Source organism: Natator depressus, chromosome 5 (genome assembly GCF_965152275.1).
Source record: "Natator depressus isolate rNatDep1 chromosome 5, rNatDep2.hap1, whole genome shotgun sequence".
NCBI lineage: Eukaryota > Metazoa > Chordata > Testudines > Cheloniidae > Natator > Natator depressus.
The window spans coordinates 43,596,522-43,614,460 of record NC_134238.1 but is presented as its reverse complement, the minus strand read 5'-3'; positions in this window follow the sequence as shown (position 1 = coordinate 43,614,460).

Here is a 17,939-nt window from a genome sequence, read left to right as displayed (position 1 = left end):
TGCAAGACTGGGCCCCATATGTTTGTTTACAAAAGGCTGCATGAGACTCTAAAGTACTCTTCCTGAAGATAAGAGTCTGCACAAGTAGTACACCAAAAAAGAAGAAAAGGGCCAAATCCCTCTTGTCTTACTCAAGGAGGTAGTTTCATTAAAGTGTATGAGAGGATTTGGCCCATTTAGAGTCACACTTTTTGTTTCCCTAGTGTATGTGTAACAAGCTGGACGGTTACTCTTCATTGGTAGATTATAGCATTTTTGCTGCTTTTTTAAAGATCTCCATTAATGGCCAAATAAGGGAGATGCTAAAACCCTGAGTGGTTATAAGCACTTCTCTTTAAAGTCATCTATTTTTCAAAGAAAGCTAGAATTAATTAATGCAACTCTGTTAACAAATACAATATTGATATTGAGTTAAGCAGGTTGGTTTGATCTTCTGGAGTTCAAAATAGTAGTGAGCTCATCTCTTAGCAACCGAGCTAAGGGCTGGCAGTTACGCTTCTTTTAAAATATAGAGATATTAAACTGATCGAATTATCTGCATTTCAGATTTTTAAAACTAACATCTAGAATTTTCATTTTGTGTTGACAGTACTGTGGAATCTGTGACACTACATATCTTGTGGATAGTAATGAACCTTTTAGAATGAAGTCTCTCTGTGATAACTGTGGAGTAGAAATACCTGGATGTCTGTTTTAAAGATGATGCATATTGTGTGGCCAAAATTTCCCCCCCCTAAACTGCATTGACGTTCTCTTATCTGCAGTGCAGCGATAATAGAGAGAATTAATGGTTTTAGTGTAGTGGGCTAACGTAAAGCCACAGATGTGTGCTTTAATGAGATGCTGATAAGGAGGCAGGTTAAAAAACATAAGGACAACTAAAAATGTGGAAGGGGAAGTTAGTTAGGAGGACAGAAGCATGTGGACATTGGAGAGTTTTAAACCAAATGAAGGCATTTTAAGAATTGTACTGCAGTCTTTATCGAATATTACAAGTGCAGAATATGCAATAGGAATCTGTCTGGTGGATCAGAGAGCAAGCATGCAGATCAAGGGGGAGAATTTTGCTAATATATGATACACACATAATAGCATATTTAAATCGGCTGTAACCTACTTTCTAATGTTGTAAACCCAGGTTCTGGGAAATGAAAAAGAGAGGTGGAAGCAGTGATTTTACCAACACTACAGCTAGGTGTTCGACATTGCAAGAGAGAAATATAGGGGAAAGCCTGAGACGCATGCTGTATTTAAATTCTTCTTTGTAGAAATAAAGATTATTTTTGTAAAGTGTGCTAACTTTTTTTAAGCAAAGCATTAAATATGAAAATTCATATGCTTTCTATTGTAACATGCTGTATTTCACCCAGGCTGCTGTTGAAGAAATGTTGTTGGAAGTGGTTATTTCATTAAACATACTCAGAGAAAACGTCTTTTGTTTTTCCTTGTTGAAAAATCTCTATTAACTGATCATTGAGAAGACACTGTCGGTTAGGGGAAATGAGTTGTATTATTTTAACTTGACTCTTGGTGTCTTTTTTTTTTTTTTTTTAACTTGTATGGTGATCTTAGACTTTATCTGAACCTACTAGATCACATACATATTCATTTGAAAAGGATATGTTACAAATCTTAGGAATTATCCCCAATAAGTTTAGAAATAATAAGAAAATAAGTTTAAACTCCGAATGATGGTGCAAGCTTCGTGTCCAGCTTCAGACCCAGGAGTGGAGGATCCCCCTGTACATAGAGCTCCCAGGACAACTAGTGCTGCATCTACATGGACATCTTGGTCACTGGAGAGCGGTAGACAGGTAGGCAGTACTGCAGCACAGACTACATCTATGATACCAAAGTCCTCATCTATATCCACCTCTAAGCAGTAGGAGGTAAAAAATAAATCTCCAAGAAGTTCTCAGTCACTGTCTCACAAGAGCTCAGCTTCCAAGCGGAGTTCCATGCAGGCTCCAAGTGAGGCTGGTACCACAAAGATGAAGAGGAATCCGTCATCCGTCAGGGGGTTGGACTAGATGACCTCCTGAGGTCCCTTCCAACCCTGATATTCTATGATTCTATGATCTAAGGCAGACTCAGTACCAAGTTTGGATATCCATACCCAGAGTGGCAGAGACAGGGCTGAAAAGACGAAGCCCATCCCTGAACAAAAATTCATACTGATAAGAAAATCATCAATACCAAAGACTGCTCATCTACCTACTGTACTGAGGGAATCCCATATCACGTGCTTAGTACCAGGTGCATTGGTACCGAAGCCGTCCTCCACAGGTACCCACTCAGCCCCATCTTTGATACTGTTGGTACCATAAGAGTTTAGGTGCCCTAAGGATCTGAGAATATCTCCTGAGCTGGAGTTTCCCCTGTTAACGAGTGCTGTGGATTTGTCAGTGTCAAGCCTCTCTCGGTCACTGACTCCTCTATCACACACTCACCCTCATCCACTCTGCAAGCTGAATGGCTATCTCCCCACTTAGACTATGTGAAAGAGGACTCATCAGACTCAAATTTTGGTGCAGGGTTCCCCTACCTATTCTAGGACACATCCCTCTACCTCCTATGCTGATGTATTACAGGAGGATAGACCTCAAATGGCATCCACATGGCAGAAACACAGATGACTTCCTCCACCAATGCCATTTGGGCCCCCTCATCTCGTTCTTTTTCTAATCATTATGCTTTGAAACCTGATCAGAATCTCTGACCTTAATGGAGGTTATGACGCATGGCCAGGAAGGGTTAAACATCCTGAAGGATAAATGACTCAAATTCAACTCTTAAAGACATATAGGGAGATAATGTTTGTGTTTTTGTGTATTTACATATATATGGGTAGTGGTCAAAACTGTAATCAACGGTCCCTGTCTATGCTGTATTCTGTTAATTCAAAGATCAAAAGAACATCCTAGCATTTAAATGAACTGTAAAGATAGGATATTGCTGTATTCATCTCTCTTTGAAATGTATAGCCAAACATCTGTGAATGGCAAAAAGCAGGCAATCACCTTATGTTAATTTGTGTAGCTAAGTACCAGTGATGGACCTACTTCAAAGTCGCCCCGATTACCTATTGTAAGCCAAGGGACTCCGACTTGTCAAATAAGGCTTGAAATTGTATAAAAGATTCTTGGGTCCCGATCCTGTCATTTCAGATCTGCTTAAGCTTCATTAGGGGAAGTTTGAGTGACAAGATGAGATCCCAGTTCAGCTGATACACCCTGAATATGACACTGGACTATAACCTGTGGACTAAATTCTAAAAGAACTCTTTGCAACTACAAAGCTCACCATCTCTGCTATGAATCTGAACCTCAAGAACTGAACTCATGTCTGTATGTATAGTGATCTTTTAACCATACTCTCTCTCTTCTCTTTTTTTAAATAAATTTTAGTTTAGGTAATAAGAATTGGCTGTAAGTGTGTATTTGGGTAAGAACTGAAATATTCATTAACCTGGGAGGTAACGTGTCCGATCCTTTGGGATTGGTAGAACCTTTTATTGTATATGATGAAAAAGATTTTAAGTTATCTTCATCATTCTTGACTTGGGTATCTGGCTGGAGGCCTGAGGCTGGGTTACTTTAAGGGAACTGTGTTTTGGACTTCTGCGTAAGGTATAACAGAAGCTGTTTGAGTGCTGGCTTGGTAAATCTAAGTATTGGAATATCCACCATCTTTGGGGATTGTCTGCCCCAATCTTTGCAGTTCACCCTAATTGAGCGACCTCAGCTGGCTCCCCCTGGGCTTCCGGTCACAGGGGTATTGCTTGGGAGTCACCTGAAGTGGAGCATTCACATGGACACTACTCAAAGAAGGAGAGGTTACTCACCTTATGCAGTAGCTGGAGTTCTTCAAGATGTGTGTCCCAATGACTACCTGTCATCCTGCTTCTCGGCTTCGGCGTCTCCCTTGTGGGTCTTTGCAGCGGAGAAGGAACTGAGGACGGTTCACCTGCGCAGACCCATATAGCCTCGGTGTGGGGCATTAGGATGCATAGGCCAAATGGGCACGGCTATCAAAAAATTTTGATCAAAGACATAGGGAACAGGCACAGCTGAAGTGGGACACCCACAGGAGTACATATCTTTCAGAACTCCATTTACTGCACAAGGAGAATAGCCTCTCCTTCTCAAACACTTGTGTGCTGTGGTCCTTTTGTAAGCCTTGTGGCCTGAAACTTTAAAGGGTAAGAAGCTCTTTGCTCCCATCACTTGGTGAACAGGTGGAAGTATGGCTACAGAGGGCTCCATTTGCATAAACTTTCTACCCAAAATTCCTCCAATGGCACTTTGGGACTCACCATAACTGCATACAATGTTCAGGGTTAATTGAAAAGTGGACCTGAATTGAGAAGAGAGAGGAGGAAATGCTCCTATATTGTGGCAAGGAGTGCATCCCTGGAGCATGGACTCTGCTCTGGGGTCCTATTTGTTACTGATTCCTTTCCAATGGGGGTGCTGTGCTGTTAGGAGGATTCTCTGATGAAGTGCAATGCAGAGAGGGCTCTTCTGAAGCCTCTGAGAACAGAAGCTGAGTGAACTCTGGTGAGGGCCATCCTACCCAACCACTAAATAAAGCTGAAATCACTACAGCTGGATGAGGTGATGGAGCCTCAGGACAGGTGTGGGCAGCACTTCCCAAGGGACTGCAGACAGGCCTGCATGCGGGCACCTCTGGACCGTGGGACTATGTGGCCTACTGACATCAAACCATGAGTCTGGCTTAGTGGATGGGGAAGGAGAAGTGACATGGTAAAAAGACATTTGCCTATGGGACACGCACACTGAGGCTGGGGAACTGACTTACCGGAATTAGTTACCATGTGGGAGTGATCTATTGATCATTCATATAGATAAATGGTGCTGTGTTCTCTTCCCCTAATAGCGTTTTCTTTGTTTCATACAGACTCCGTGCTTGCAGGTGGGGAACTATTGGCTGTGAAGGGGGCCCAGGGAAGCTATTTAGTGACATTCTGTGTGGTTGTGTCAAGCTGGTGGTTGTAGTTAGTTTTCAGAGGGAACGCCAGCTTTTTCAACCTGGCCCTTTTTGCTGGTAGCAACATCTGGCAGAAGGGTTACACTTTGACGCCCCGATCCAGCAAAGCATTTAAAAATTTCACGGGTCTTAGTGCCTACGGTGTGACAGAAACATACATGCATTAGCCAGCTGGAGGGGTAGGTGAAATCAGGCTTAAATGTGTAGCCTGTTTCTGCAAATGGATGCCCTTATTGAAAGAGCCTGCACAGGAGCTCTGTATGTTTTCCTGCTGGGCTTGTAGCTCTGCATGGCAGCAGAGTTCCCTTTCTGAACTCCACTCCTGCACAACAAAGAACATGCCGGAGCAGAAGGTTGCTCCCATGCCCCGACCCTGAGTTGTGCAAAAAGGGGAGCTCTGTTCCTCTGCAGGGTAAGAGCTGCAGCGGAGGGAAAAGCATGTTACATGTGTAGCTCCCAAGTGGCTCAGGGAGAATGAGAATCTTCCCTTCACGAGAATCATAGGAGCTCGGCCTGACAGCTACCTCCCTCTCCAGCAACTCCCTGGCTTAGAGCTCCAGTTGTGAGGGTTTAGGAGCTTAGAGAGCGCCTCCACCCACCCCCAGCGGAATATCAGGCATGCCAGGGTATGGCAGAGAATATTCTTCTGCTACTCCCAGTTTTCCAGTTTAACAAGTTCTTCTGCCCCTTCTCTCCCAGCCCACTTGCCCAACAGACTTACAAAAGCTCATGAAGTGCCAGGCCATATCCCTCTGTTCTACAGTGCACATAAATAATATTAACAGGATTATTTTCATTTGCTGGTGCATTTTAGAATTCCTGCAGGAAAATCAAAGGGCACTGAAGAAGCCTGCAATCAATTAGCATTGCCGCATAGAGGCTGTTTTGCTGCAGAATTTGTTGTGGTTCTCCTTGCATAACTTTTGAGGTGAGGCTGCATAATTGAGCCTTGATGCACTGTACAGCATATATGAGGCCTTGTCTGAGATGTTATGGGGCAATTCTGCTTTCTTTGGTTTGCAGAAATGCAGTGGGTTAGACTGTAGAAACAGCCTATGGCTTTCATCGTCAGAGGAATAGCCTCCAGGAACAAAATAACAAGCAAGTACACTAGAAGTCATAGCAAGCACTGCACCTTCCCTTCCATCTTTCATGCAGCCAGTAGTTAGAGCACTGAATCCTATTTGGACAAGTGGGCTCACTGAGAGAATACACCAGCGTGAGATGGTCTCTCTCTTTCTCCTACCTACTCTATGATATATTCAGGAGGAGTACTGTATGTATAGTATAGCTTACCAAGGAGTGACCCCAATGGTATGATGAGATCACAGTTTTCTGTGATACCACTCCTGGAACTATCACACTAGGAAAGAGATTTCTGGTAGTCCCAGGTTTCTAGCATGGATTTCATTGTGTCAACTCATCACTCTGTCTGAGGTGGTGATTTCACCCCAACTGCTACTCACTGTGTGGTATTTCCAGGAGGAGAAAATTGTGCAATACTGGGGGGTCACATAGTTCCTGTATCCTACTTCCCCTGCACTGTCCCAGGTCCTCAGTCAGGTGAATGAGGTGGGTCCATCACCATCTTTGAAGCTGTTTGCTTTGGGAAATAGTGCTGCTTGTCTCCTTTTTGCCTGCAGTGTTACCAAGCTCTCAAAAGCCTGAAAGCTCATTCATCTCCACCTGACCTCCCAAGCTCTTAGCAAAGCTAATAGCAAATCCCCTTGGTTTTTTAAAATGTATTTCAAGCCACCAAAACAAACTAATCATTGGAAATCTTGCGTGTAATCACATCTCAGTGGAATGATTCTGCTTCCCCGTGACATTTTGGTGAAACAGATTCCAGAAATTTTGCAGAGGCCTAATGCCCACATAGTAACCCAAAGAGTCTGCTTAGCAACTGAGAACTGCTTCAGGAAAAAAAAATCCTTCACAGTTTGGGAGCTGGCTCTTGTGACCGTCATCATAAGAAAGAGGAGAGCTGCAATCGTATAAGGTCAGTGGCATACGGCAATCCCATCACAAAGACCTCCAGTACCTAAATGTGGGTTTATTCTTCACCCTAAGAACTCTGCTAATATCTGAACTTAGCCAGATATGTCTCAAAGACCAGCCACAGCATTGCTCTTGGATCAGTCATAGCTTCCCAGGTGCTCCCAACACCCAAAGCCTGCTGAATTCTTTCCTCCAGAAGGCTGAGTTCAAGACCAAGAGTCCTGAGGTTGCTGCAGAGTGTGAATGACTGTTCATTGCTCTATCAGCTCTGAACTTGGCAAGGGTGCAATGAAGGGGGGAGGCTGGGGACCCAGTCCCCCAACCCCTCTTTGGCCCCTCACCAAAGCGGGGTGGTGTAATAGAAGAATTTCTTCCCTGCTGACATGGTGGAGCGGTAGCCAGGCCAAATTCTGAGTGGGTGGCATTGTCAGTTCATGCATGGGAGCACAATGCCACTCAAATTTAGCTTATTTTGGTTGCTTGGTCTCCAGTCCTTCCAGCACCCATGCCACCAGCAAAGAAGTAAATGACTTGAATTACTGGCTGAGGTTGGGCTCATATCTGATATAATAATATATGATGCCCCTCTCCTTAAGAATAAAGGATCTTTCGCATGTACACGTACCCCACGACAAGACAGCAAGAGACTGTATGTGAAGAGGAGAAAAAAGCAAAATATGTTTTTCAGCTATCTTCCACATTTTCTTTATTTAAAAGTTAACCATTCACTTTTTTGTAGTTGAGAAGAAAGCCATGAATGCCCCCTTTTTAAACTATATATTCCCTGGTTCTAACTAACCAGTATCTTCCTACCAAGGGAATGTGTTTTGCTCCTGTTTTTCTGTGGTTTGCATTGTCATTTGGGAAATATAATCTGACATGTGCTTTACCTCACTTAGCATCTTAACATTATGTCATTGTGACAATATTGCTGGACTATTTTTATAACTGTAATTTTGAAATGTTGATCTCTTTGGTATTGAGAGTTGCCCTGTTCTAGTGTGGTATAAAATAGTAATGTGGTGCAATTTAATGCAAAGAGAGGACTGGAAAATCTCTCTTACACAGGGTCCCTTGTACAGAGTCATCACAAAATGTCCCACATGGTTTCATCTGGTTATAGATGTGTATTTTTCAAAGTGACAAACTTGTATTGCCCAGTAAATAGTCTGCAAATGGAACTGTTTTAATAAATGGGCTTGCTGTTGTTGTTTATAACTATTCATTGTCCATAAGGGGGCAATATATGTCAAGAAAAACAGAATTGTTGGGTCTCACCGAAAGTGCTAGCAAGACACAAGATTAAGTGTACATTGGCTTCTCTAACTGAACAGCTTAGAACTGAACCGCTTTTGTAGGAGAAGGAAAAATAAGGAATCCCCGCTCCCCATATCCTAGAATCATAGAACATCAGGGTTGGAAGGGACCTCAGGAGGTCATCTAGGCCAGCCCCCTGCTCAAAGCAGGACCAATCCCCAACTAAATCATCCCATCAGGGCTTGGTCAAGCCTGACCTTAAAAACTTCTAAGGAAGGAGATTCTACCACCTCCCTAGGTAACGCATTCCAGTGTTTCACCACCCTCCTAGTGAAAAAGTTTTTCCTAACATCCAACCTAAATCTCCCCCACTGCAACTTGAGACCATTACTCCTTGTTCTGTCATCTGCTACCACTGAGAACAGTCTAGAGCCATCCTTTTTGGAACCACCTTTCAGGTAGTTGAAAGCAGCTACCAAATCTCCCGTCATTCTTCTCTTCTGCAGACTAAACAATCCCAGTTCCCTCAGCTTCTCCTCATAAGTCATGTGTTCCAGACCCCTAATCATTTTTGTTGCCCTCCGCTGGACTCTTTCCAATTTTTCCACATCCTTCTTGTAGTGTGGGGCCCAAAACTGGACACAGTACTCCAGGTGAGGCCTCACCAATGTCGAATAGAGGGGAATGATCACATCCCTTGATCTGCTGGCAATGCCCCTACATATACATCCCAAAATGCCATTGGCCTTCTTGGCAACCAGGGCACACTGTTGACTCATATCCAGCTTCTCGTCCACTGTAACCCCTAGGTCCTTCTCTGCAGAACTGCTGCCTAGCCATTCGGTCCCTAGTCTGTAGCGGTGCATGGGATTCTTCCGTCCTACGTGCAGGACTCTGCACTTGTCCTTGTTGAACCTCATCAGATTTCTTTTGGCCCAATCCTCTAATTTGTCTAGGGCCCTCTGTATCCTATCCCTACCCTCCTGCTATCTGCCTCTCCTCCCAGTTTAGTGTCATCTGCAAACTTGCTGAGGGTGCAATCCACACCATCCTCCAGATCATTTATGAAGATATTGAACACAACCGGCCCTCCACTTAATACCAGCTGCCAACTAGACATGGAGCCATTGATCGCTACCTGTTGAGCCTGACAATCTAGCCAACTTTCTATCCACCTTATAGTCCATTCATCCACCCCATACTTCTTTAACTTGCTGGCAAGAATACTGTGGGAGACCGTGTCAAAAGCTTTGCTAAAGTCAAGGAACAATGCGTCCACCGCTTTCCCCTCATCCACAGAGCCAGTTATCTCGTCATAGAAGGCAATTAGATTAGTCAGGCATGACTTGCCCTTGGTGAATCCATGCTGACTGTTCCTGATCACTTTCCTTTTCTCTAAGTGCTTCAGAATTGATTCATTGAGGGCCTGCTCCATGATTTTTCCAGGGACTGAGGTGAGGCTGACTGGCCTGTAGTTCCCTGGATCCTCCTCCTTCCCTTTTTTAAAGATGGGCACTACATTAGCCTTTTTCCAGTTGTCCAGGATTTCCCCCAATCGCCATGAGTTTTCAAAGAAAATGGCCAAAGGCTCTGCAATCACATCCGCCATCTCCTTTAGCACTCTCGGATGCAGTGCATCCGGCCCCATGGACTTGTGCTCGTCCAGCTTTTCTAAATAGTCCCTAACCACTTCTTTCTCCACAGAGGGCTGGTCACCTCCTCCCCATGCTGTGCTGCCCAGAGCAGCAGTCTGGGAGCTGACCTTGTTCGTGAAGACAGAGGCAAAAAAAGCATTGAGTACATTAGCTTTTTCCACATCCTCTGTCACTAGGTTGCCTCCCTCATTCAGTAAGGGGCCCACACTTTCCTTGACTTTCTTCTTGTTGATAACATACCTGAAGAAACCCTTCTTGTTATTCTTAACATCTCTTGCTAGTTGCAACTCCAGGTGTGATTTGGCCTTCCTGATTTCATTCCTGCATGCCTGAGCAATATTTTTATACTCTTCCCTGGTCATTTGTCCAATCTTCCACTTCTTGTAAGCTTCTTTTTTGTGTTTAAGATCCGCAAGGATTTCACTGTTAAGCCAAGCTGGTCGCCTGTCATATTTACTATTCTTTCTACACATCGGGATGGTTTGTCCCTGTAACCTCAATAAGGATTCTTTAAAATACAGCCAGCTCTCCTGGACTCCTTTCCCCCTCATGTTATTCTCCCAGGGGATCCTGCCCATCAGTTCCCTGAGGGAGTCAAAGTCTGTTTTTCTGAAGTCCAGGGTCCATATCTTATATGGTGTTTCTAAAATCAATATTGTGCTGACTAGTAGTCGAGTAGAGCTTTCATTTTGTGATATGCACCAAGATGCTTTGGAATTATGAATGGAGGTTTTCTTTGTTTGGCTTTTATTTTCAAGCAGAGGGTGAGATAATATTGTGTAGAAATAAAGAGTAGAAAGTGTCCCCCTTTCTGATACATGCCATTGAATTTTTGGATCTGTCAGGAAGTTAACAAGTAGTGATCTGAAGAGGCTTGTATAGACTGCGCGTTATATGGTTCAGGGTTAGGAATAGGAAAAAACAAGCAGACAGGTAACAAGATATCTTAATGAGAATACAGGAGGAATATCTTATCACATGTATCAAAAGGGAAACGGACTAGAATACAGGAACCTCATGCATCCGTATGCCATCACCCTGAATTTTGGGTCCAGGCAAGCTGTGCTCAGCACAGGACCTGAGCAGGTGGGGAATAGCTGTTTGACTCCTAAGCAAGCTCTCAATTCTGGGGCTGGCTTGGCTTTGTGGCCAGATGCCCTTAGTACCAAGGATCTGTTCTAGCAGTCAGGATTAGCCAGAGGGCAGCTGTACTCTAGCTACACACTATTTCTCCTGGCTGTACCAGGGGCTGTGTGAATGGGAGCATGGAGCTATACTGGCTCGATGTCACCCAAGGGTTCCACCTATACCAGATTATGGGCTTCATTGCCTTTTTGGTGAAAAAATACAAGAGCATGATGAGAATTTGGCCTTGTATTGTGGCAAAGTTCCTCCTCTACCTTGGTGGGTCTTGCGCTTATTGGCGAGTTTGCTCGCCTTGGAGCTTCACGGCAGCCCTCAGTTTGGCTGTTTCTGTGAACCCACAGTCCAGGTCAGCTCCTCCTGTGTCTGACCAGGAGTTGGGAGGTTTGGGGGGAACCTGGGCCCGCCCTCTACTCTGGGTTCCAGCCCAGGGCCCTGTGGAATGCAGCTGTCTAGAGTGCCCCCTGGAACAGCTGTGCAACAGCTACAACTCCCTGGACTACTTCCCCATGGCCTCCTCCCAACACCTTCTTTATCCTCACCATATGACCTTCCTCCTGATGTCTGATAATGCTTGTACTCCTCAGTTCTCCAACAATCCGCGTTCTCACTCTCAGCTCCTAGCACCTCTTGCTCCCGGCTCCTCACACGCACCACAAACTGAAGTGAGCTTCTTTTTAAATCCAGGTGCCCTGATTAGCCTGTCTTAATTGATTTTAGCAGCTTCTTGATTGGCTGCAGGTGTTCTTATCAGCCTGTCTGTCTTAATTGTCTCCAGAAGGTTCCTGATTGTTCTGGAACCTTCCCTGTTACCTTACCCAGGGAAAAGGGACCTACTTAACCGGGGGTTAATATATCTGCCTTCTATTACTCTCCTGTAGCCATCTGGCCCAACCCTGTCACATAATGTTATAATAATATATATGACACCAGAAGTTTACCCTGTGCTTTACAAGCATATAGTAATGCTCGTTCCCTAGAATCATAGAATATCAGGGTTGGAAGGGACCTCAGGAGGTCATCTAGTCCAACTCCCTGCTCAAAGCAGGACCAATCCCCAACTAAATCATCCCAGCCAGGGCTTTGTCAAGCCTGATCTTAAAAACTTCTAAGGAAGGAGATTCTACCACCTCCCTAGGTAACGCATTCCAGTGTTTCACCACCCTCCTAGTGAAAAAGTTTTTCCTAATATCCAACCTAAACCTCCCCCACTGCAACTTGAGACCATTACTCCTTGTCCTGTCATCTTCTACCACTGAGAATAGCCTAGAACCATCCTCTTTGGAACCACCTCTCAGGTAGTTGAAAGCAGCTACCAAATCTCCCGTCATTCTTCTCTTCTGCAGACTAAACAATCCCAGTTCCCTCAGCTTCTCCTCATAAGTCATGTGTTCCAGACCCCTAATCATTTTTGTTGTCCTTCGCTGGACTCTCTCCAATTTTTCCACATCCTTCTTGTAGTGTGGGGCCCAAAACTGGACACAGTACTCCAGATGAGGCCTCACCAATGTCGAATAGAGGGGAACGATCACGTCCCTCGATCTGCTCGCTATGCCCCTACTTATACATCCCAAAATGCCATTGGCCTTCTTGGCAACAAGGGCACACTGTTGACTCCTATCCAGCTTCTCGTCCACTGTCACCCCAGGTCCTTTTCCGCAGAACTGCTGCCTAGCCATTCGGTCCCTAGTCTGTAGCGGTGCATTGGATTCTTCCATCCTAAGTGCAGGACCCTGCACTTATCCTTGTTGAACCTCATCAGATTTCTTTTGGCCCAATCCTCCAATTTGTCTAGGTCCCTCTGTATCCTATCCCTACCTGCCACCGTATCTACCACTCCTCCTAGTTTAGTATCATCCGCAAATTTGCTGAGAGTGCAATCCACACCATCCTCCAGATCATTTATGAAGATATTGAACATAACCGGCCCCAGGACCGACCCTTGGGGCACTCCACTTGATACCGGCTGCCATCTAGACATGGAGCCATTGATCACTACCCGTTGAACCCGACAATCTAGCCAACTTTCTATCCACCTTATAGTCCATTCATCCACCCCATACTTCTTTAACTTGCTGGCAAGAATACTGTGGGAGACCGTGTCAAAAGCTTTGCTAAAGTCAAGGAACAATGCGTCCACCGCTTTCCCCTCATCCACAGAGCCAGTTATCTCGTCATAGAAGGCAATTAGATTAGTCAGGCATGACTTGCCCTTGGTGAATCCATGCTGACTGTTCCTGATCACTTTCCTTTTCTCTAAGTGCTTCAGAATTGATTCATTGAGGGCCTGCTCCATGATTTTTCCAGGGACTGAGGTGAGGCTGACTGGCCTGTAGTTCCCTGGATCCTCCTCCTTCCCTTTTTTAAAGATGGGCACTACATTAGCCTTTTTCCAGTTGTCCGGGATTTCCCCCAATCGCCATGAGTTTTCAAAGAAAATGGCCAAAGGCTCTGCAATCACATCCGCCATCTCCTTTAGCACTCTCGGATGCAGTGCATCCGGCCCCATGGACTTGTGCTCGTCCAGCTTTTCTAAATAGTCCCTAACCACTTCTTTCTCCACAGAGGGCTGGTCACCTCCTCCCCATGCTGTGCTGCCCAGAGCAGCAGTCTGGGAGCTGACCTTGTTCGTGAAGACAGAGGCAAAAAAAGCATTGAGTACATTAGCTTTTTCCACATCCTCTGTCACTAGGTTGCCTCCCTCATTCAGTAAGGGGCCCACACTTTCCTTGACTTTCTTCTTGTTGATAACATACCTGAAGAAACCCTTCTTGTTACTCTTAACATCTCTTGCTAGCTGTAGCTCCAGGTGCGATTTGGCCCTCCTGATTTCATTCCTACATGCCCGAACAATATTTTTATACTCTTCCCTGGTCATTTGTCCAATCTTCCACTTCTTGTAAGCTTCTTTTTTGTGTTTAAGATCCGCAAGGATTTCACTGTTAAGCCAAGCTGGTCGCCTGCCATATTTACTATTCTTTCTACACATCGGGATGGTTTGTCCCTGTAACCTCAATAGGGATTCTTTAAAATACAGCCAGCTCTCCTGGACTCCTTTCCCCCTCATGTTATTCCCCCAGGGGATCCTACCCATCAGTTCCCTGAGGGAGTCAAAGTCTGATTTCCTGAAGTCCAGGGTTCGTATTCTGCTGCTTACCTTTCTTCCCTGTGTCAGGATCCTGAACTCGACCAACTCATGGTCACTGCCTCCCAGATTCCCATCCACTTTTGCTTCCCCTACTAATTCTTCCCGGTTTGTGAGCAGCAGGTCAAGAAAAGCTCTCCCCCTAGTTGGCTCCTCCATCACTTGCACCAGGAAATTGTCCCCTACATTTTCCAAAACTTCCTGGATTGTCTATGCACCGCTGTATTGCTCTCCCAGCAGATATCAGGATGATTAAAGTCGCCCATGAGAACCAGGGCGTGCGATCTAGTAGCTTCTGCGAGTTGCCGGAAGAAAAAAGCCTGATCCACCTCATCCCCCTGGTCCGGTGGTCTATAGCAGACTCCCACCACTACATCACTCTTGTTGCTCACACTTCTAAACTTAATCCAGAGACACTCAGGTTTTTCTGCAGTTTCATACCGGAGCTCTGAGCAGTCATACTGCTCCGTTACATACAGTGCTACTCCCCCACCTTTTCTGCCCTGCCTTTCCTTCCTGAACAGTTTATAACCATCCATGACAGTACTCCAGTCATGTGAGTTATCCCACCAAGTCTCTGTTATTCCAATCACGTCATAATTCCTTGCCTTCACCAGGACCTCCAGTTCTCCCTGCTTGTTTTCAAGGCTTTGTGCATTTGTATATAGGCACTTGAGATAACCTGCTGATTGCCCCTCATTCTCAGTATGAGGTAGGAGCCCTCCCCTCACAGACGTTCCTACCTGTGCTTCCTGCTCTGAAGAGCTGCCATTCTAAGATAGACAAGGCAAGACACTGAACGCTAGTTCAAGTAAGAGAAAATAACTTCGAGGGGCTTCTTCCTGCACTGTCCCCATTTGTGCATGTTGTGTTGATGGCAAGGCGATGGCAGAATAGAAGACAATGGAATCCTGCCATCCTGTCCCACCAGTCCTCTGTTCTGATAGTTACGCACAGTAAAAGTGGAAGGACTGCACAGGTGTGAAACATAAGTAAATATCTGGACAGGTTTCTTAAGCTAAAGATAGTAATGTGGTGCAACAGACCAAAAAAATATTGTCAGTAAAGAGAGATGTCTAATACAGTTAGCTTGATTCCAACAAATGACACCTGAAAGTCAAAGCTCTGATCTAATTGTATTATATGAATCCCTTGCTTATACTTGTAATGTCTATAAATGCAGCTCTATGAATGCATGCCAGGGAGAGTAGCAAAAAATGTCTTCACATGTGTCATTGACTTTTACAGCGGCCAACATCCACATATCTAAATAACAGGCAGTGTGCGCCAGTCCTGATCTATCTCTTCAGAAAATCATTTATTTTTTCCGAAAACAGCAAGATCTGACCAGTATTCTTTGAAACTTGCTGCACAGTGAGTTTAGTTGCCTTTATACCAGTTCTGCACCCCAGCATGCTTCCCAGGTGCTGGGTAAATCCTTGCTATGGTGGATCATACTAGGGGTAGGTATAGGGCCACCATGCACCAGTGGAACAAAGCAAAGTGGCCAGAACCCAGCAGAGGATTAGGGCCTGAATTTGAAATTTGTATTCTTTAGTTCTAATCTAAAAGCATAAATTCTTTCAAAGTGACCAAAAAGAACTGGGGCAAACAAGCAAAACAAAACTGTGGTGGCCCCCGGAACACAGTGCATCAGGGACTTCTTCACATCTCTTGAGTCATCAGGTACCGTAAGTACCTTTAAAATAAGAGCTCAAGAGAACCTAAAATAAAGAGTGGGGGAGGAGAGAATAACTCAGGTTCAAAGATTGAAAGGAATTTTCCTCTTAAGAATTTTATATCCTCAACATTTTTTTAAAAAAAAACCCCGTGTTCAAACAGAAGAGCCTAGAATGAGTCGAGGTATATAACTCTGCTGCTATATAACTCTGTTAATTGAACTCGGTTGTTCTGTCACATGAAGATATCCCTCTTATTGACTCTGTCTGCAGAGAAAAATCTCAGCTTTAATTCAGATTTCATTTTCTCTATAACAGCACTGATAAAATGTATGATCATTCCCTATAACTGCCCATGGAATGATGAATATAAAAAGTTCTGACCTGAAAAACCAACTTGGAATTTCTTAGGATGCTTTTTCATTGAAAAAGTATTTGTCCAATACCTAGAAAATTTGCCTTTTAAAATATTGGTAACTGGATAGTTCTTCAAGAAAAGGAGTAAGTTGTTTCTCCATCTTTGTAACAACACAGAAGTGAGGTCTGAAGGAACTGCACCTTCTTGAACTTCAATTCTCTGCTTGATGCTTCTCTGTATGATACAGATTAACTTTCTGGGTGGGTGTTGGTAAGGTTTAATGTATACTTTTTTTATTGCAGTGTTAAATCTGGGAACACCCCAAAATGTCCTACCTTCCAGGTTTACTTATTTATAGCCATATTAGGAACTCCATTTAGGCTATTATCTAATTACCTGGGAGTCATTTGAAAGTAGAAACTAAGCAAGTACTCTTCTTGTGGCAAATTTTATTTCAAGTTTATTAACAGCGTATGGTATTTTTGAACTCATGTCATTCTTTTGTGGCAGGCCTATAATACTGTATTTACAAGGAGGGTTGCTTCCAAGAGTTTTATATTAAAAGTCAACTTCCAGTTGGACTGGTTAAAAGTTTAATATTTACCAGATGCAGTGCCCAAATTGGAAGGGGAGTGAGGGTAATGCACCTCCAAAATGAAGGTTTGCCCCACTCACTCCTAAAATGAAAAGATACTGTCAAAAAGAGACGCTGTGTTCCAACTCTTCCCTCAACTTTTTATTCATTTTTCCATACTCTTCTTTTATTTGTCTCACTCAACAGCATTCAGCTCTGGGGATTATAACACAACCACGTACATTCCCTTAGCTGGAGGAATGAGCTGATAGTGCATTACAAAAGTCTCACTTTACTTTTCAGTAAGAAGTTCCATAGAATATCTTTCTGATTCTTAAAACTCAGGAAAAAGAAAACACAGTGGTAAGCAAATTAGCAAAGGACACGCATCATTTGGTTGAACAATATTTATTCAACAGAAGCACTAAGGAACAGATTCAGGTGGATGGCTCACTAGATAGAGGATTGTTTTGAAGTTGATACATCAGTTTAAAGCTCACATGTGATGTACTTGTCACATGTTCCTTTAAAGGGATATTATCAGAGTTTTTCAGCCCCCTTCCCTCCCAAAATGATTGTGTCCATGACACCTGTGCTGCTTCAAACCCTCTGTGAACCAATTAGACTGGTCTTTTGGGGGGAAAGTAAAAGAAACATGTTCATTTAAGTTCTATTCCAAACCAGGTTAAAAATACTATTTACCATAATAGGAAAGGACGAAGACTGCACAGTTCCACGCATGCTCATGGGTCTATCTGCACAGATACAATCGATGAGTGGAGCTGAAATAAGTAGGAAAACCTTTCCCTAGAGCAGCTCTTCTGCACAACCATTCTCCCCTCATTTACACCAGTTTAACACCACTGTAACTCCATTGATGTCAGGGGAGTTACTCTGGATTTACATCAGTGTAAATGACAGGAAATTCAGGTCCCTTCTGCTCAAGCTTCCGAGAGGGCATTGGAAACAATGGGTAGTAAAATAACGTTAAAAACAATAAAAAAGAATTAGCTAGTGTCCTATTAATGTGAGCATTTCCCCAGAGCCAGCACACGTTCATGTGTTTAGGAGACTCAGGAGGAAACCACCAGTGAGATTCCCAGGAGACAGAGGTACTTTT